Below are 4,333 nucleotides of genomic sequence, written 5' to 3'. Positions count from 1 at the left end.
AGGCTGTCACATAGCCAGTCTGCGTGACAGCAGCAGAAGGCACCTTTATCCCAGATGTCTTCCTTCATCATCCCCAGCTAGGGAAAATAATTTGAAAAGTGACTGACAACTCTGGAAAGAAATCCCATTTGGAGAAAATTTGGCATCTGCTTCATGAGTTTGCTTAATTTTCCTGCACCCCAGTTGTGTATGTTAACATGGAATAAGAGTCTTTGTCATCAGCTCATCAATGCCAATTATTGACTGTTCTACTCATGACAGCGTTTGATGGGGGGCTGTAGCAGCAGAGACCAGCCCAAAGCTGCAAAACCCCATATGTGGTCCATGCCCCAGATCTGCCACAAAGCTCCAGAGATGGAGCTGAAATAATTCTCAGGGTTTGTAACCTCCTCCTTGGTATGACTCAGGATCTCAGTGTGTCCCCTGAAAGTGTCAGGGTGAAGTCAGCAGAGGTGGAGTGCAAAAGCAGAGGGTTTGGAGAATGCAACCCACTCACTGATTGCAGCCTGTCCAAGCTGTGAGTGACAGACAGCCCAGTCAGTCTGACACAGATGGCTTTCTTGGGAGGTAATGTGACTCTACTTCCTGGGCAGGAGAATGGCAGCATGATGCTGAGAGCCCAGGAAGGGGGTGTTTTGCAGAAGGAATGAATAGCTGCGTTGGGAAGCTGGTATTGGCCTCAAATTAAATGGAAAGATGACTCTGTGTCTCAACACCTATATGGATTGGATGGAATGTTAAATGAAGAAGAATTTTAACGTAACATCAGGGTTCTGAGTTTAAGGTGAGAAGCACAAGCCCAGGGAGCTGGGAAGGGCCGCTGCACCAGGGACTGTGCGGCACTTCTGGGAGCTGGTCTCTGAGCTCCATGGCAGAGGACAAGCCAGAGACTGCCGGTAGCATCTTTCCAATAGGGAGAGGCTCATCGTGCCTTGAATTTCAGGTAGCTGTAAAGCCTGCAAGATTAAGATTTAGTACCTAGAAAAACTGCACCTTGTGAAGCCTGGAGACTGAGCACTCTGGGCTTGCAGCTGGACTTTTGAGGAGCAGACTCTGCATTCATCAGGGAGTTGCTGATGCTCACGAGGAGAGGTGAGAGCCCATGATGAGCACAGCAAATGTACTGTGAGAACGGACAACGTGGCCCTCTGTGTGAACACCAGTGTGCTGGAGGCTGCCTGTGGAATAAAGCAGATAAAATTTCAGAGCTCTATTTTCATGATCTGAAAGGCAAGCATGTCTCCCCTCTCCAAATGAGGACTGCTGGCCAGCCCTGCAAGCGTTGATGGCCCAGAAAAATCTCACTTGTAAGGGTAGATGCAGCAGGAGCAGCAGGGAGGTGATGCTGTGAGATGTTGGTGATCACTTGAAGGACAGGCAGCTGGATGCTGCACTCCATAATTTAGCTGGGGAAAGCCCAGCTCAGAGAAAATCCCTCATCCCCGGGATGGGAGAAAGGAAGATGGAAGGCTGGGGGTGAGCAAGGAAGAGCTTGTACCCAATCTGCAGGGACAGGCCTGCATGGATCCCTGTACTAGGTGGATACCAGATGAGGGCTTTTGCTGGCTCCCTGCAGCATGAACACCCCACTTATGTATGCAGCCGAAGCTTGTGCAAGCTGCCTCTCTCCTCAGAGATTTCTACCCAGTTTTCTCCTTGGAGAGTGCTGCAGCTACCAAGTCTTTAAGGAAAGCAACAGCTCATATTCCCTGATCTTGCCAGGTCCTTTGCAAACCCTCTGGGATAGCAGACTGTGCAGTGAATACTGCTGGCTGTTGCAGGGCCAGAGGGGTTTTCCTGTTGGCTGGCAGGTAGGAGCAGGGACAGGAGTTCTCTGCTGGTGCTGCAGCATCAGGAGTTCCCTGGGGAGCTCAGCCAGCTGCAGCAGCTCCGGATTCTCCAGACTGAAAGGCCTTTCAGTGCCTTTGCCCAGGGACAGAGGACAGATCTTTCAGGAGCACCTAAATATCCCAGGAGCCTGTGTGCCCTTGGCAGCCCTCGTGATGCCCCCAGTCTCACAAGCACCCCACAGCACCAGTGGCAGGTGGTGGGACCCGAGCAGGCTCCAAAGCCTGCCATCCCTCCTTCCCCTCTCAAGGAAGGCAAGGCAGTGGCCACTGCAGCTGCAGCAACTCTGTCAGGCTGTGAGATGCCAGAGACCTGTCTCTCTGCATTTCCTTCCTCAGCATGACCGACATCCTCTATAGGTTTTCCAACACCTCTCCAGCTCTGGCACTTAGTTTCCCTTGAAAGAAACAATCCTCCTGCTCAGGATAACTTTCATAGTAGACCAGCTGGATTGTTCCATGCTGACAAAGCTATGCAGAGCCCTGATGTGAAATACTGGAGATCATTATCTATCTTCCCAAGTAGAATGAACTACGGAGAGCTCCCAGATATGTTTTAGCTCCTTGTCAGCTTCAGCAGAGGAGACCAACCTTAGCCTGGGAGACTGGGGGACTATTTATCAGCCCACTGACTGATCCTGTCTCTGTTTGTCGTAGTTCATGGAGAAAACACAGCATCCAGACTGCTCCAGCAGCCAAGAATTGCCTCAAGAATGCAGCCCACAGGTGGAAAACAGGACACAGTACTTCTTTGTGTACAGAAGTACTCCTTTTTTAATTCGGGGGCATTCTAGGGAATTCTGACATTGCCTCTGTGAGAGGAAATGCAGTGTTTTATTTGATAGTTTGCCAAGAAGACATATATCTCTGAGAAATCCATGCCCTCTCCTGTGCCTCCAGCTGGACCCTTTTAACACATGATGTAGAGCCAGCCCTGTGCTTCTCTTCTTCTTACCTGCTTACAGTGAGGAAGAGAAGGAGGATTTGGCCTGGATTCTGTGTTTCCACTGCCTGCCTTTCCCTGACTTCGCAGAAACATGAGCCCCTGAAAAACCCAGCAGACAGAAGAGTGTAATTAAGGAAAGGAGGAGCTCCAGATGACGTTGGCACTAGAGATTGGTGCTTTCGCCTCCCTCTTGGTGCTTATTTACTGCATCACTCTCTTACTGGGGGCATGAGTCACATTGGGTCTGGTGATGGATGAAATTAGCTCCAATGTGAAACAGGAAATAAAAAGCCATTCACCAAAAAGACAGCTGCACAGGCACGAGGCTCATGGCAATGATCCTCTCTGCCTTTTTCTGCTCTTGCGCTTTTCGCAAGCAGCTCCCTTTTAATTAGATGGTCAGCAGTTCTAAGTCAACTTATAAATGATATCATCAGACTAATAGAATGTGACCATATCCTGGCTTTTATCGGTCTGGGAGCTGCTGCTGGCTGCCATGGGAACTGTATTTTTCACATAACTCCTCAGCTCTGGCTTTTAGGCATCAAAAGGAGGGCAGGGAAGAGGCAATGTGAGTGTAGCACAGAGCCCCAGCTGGGCTGTCCCCAGGACCAGGGCTTGGCCTCACCTTGCTCTCCCCTTCTTCTAGGATTTCGATTGCTCTAAAGAAAACCTACCTTGAGCAGAAGGGGTTTGTTCTAACAGGCTGAAAGTCTTCTTCTCTGCCTACTCACCCCTGCTTCTTGATGTCCCTTTGTCCCCTTTGATGTGTCCGTGCTCTGTTAATGAAGGCAGTGAGTGTGAAGTCCCAGGCCCTGCTGAGATCTCAAACCACCCCCCTGCTGCATTGATTTTTTTACATGGGACTAATTTATTAAATCAGAGTGATGTAGGACACGATCAGAAGCAATTAAAGGCTGTCAGATTAATTAGTGTCAATCAGCACAGTTTACGGGTATTTGCTGTGTCAATCAAACTTGATATTGTATATTTATAGGATTGCTTTTGGATCTCAAAGCTAATGCTTTGCAGAGAGCTTTTCTTTCCTGAGATGCTTATTAAAATAGTACAAGTCCTTTAGAAGCAAGTTAAATGACATATTTAATTGTCCTTTAGGCACTGACAGTTACGGATAGATCCTTTGCTAAATCCTTCCTGGTGCTACAGCACATTAAATACCAAACTTGCTCCCATGCTCCTGAGAACTGTGCTGGATTGCATTCCACCCCTCCTGGGGCTGTCCTACTCATGAGTATGTGTCTGCAAAGGCTGGGGCTGAAGGACATGAGTATGGCAAGATGCTCAACCCAGGAAAGGAAGGATTAAATTGTCACCATGGCAAGGCTTAAGAAGGGCAAGGGCAGGATTTCTTCCAAGGACAGACTGGAAATCTGATGTGGGTCATTGAGTGGTGTTCAGTGGGATGTCTGGGAAAAAAAGAAAGAAGCAGAAACCTGTTATAAGCTTGATCCTGACAAAAGCAAATGCCAAGGGTACACCCCTTGGAAAGGTTTGGTTTGGAGGCAAGGAGATCTGCTGC

Source organism: Pipra filicauda, unplaced genomic scaffold (assembly GCF_003945595.2).
Source record: "Pipra filicauda isolate LSUMZ 115617 unplaced genomic scaffold, ASM394559v2 scaffold76_size2844353_pilon, whole genome shotgun sequence".
Taxonomy (NCBI): domain Eukaryota; kingdom Metazoa; phylum Chordata; class Aves; order Passeriformes; family Pipridae; genus Pipra; species Pipra filicauda.
Note: the sequence above shows the minus strand (reverse complement) of the source record.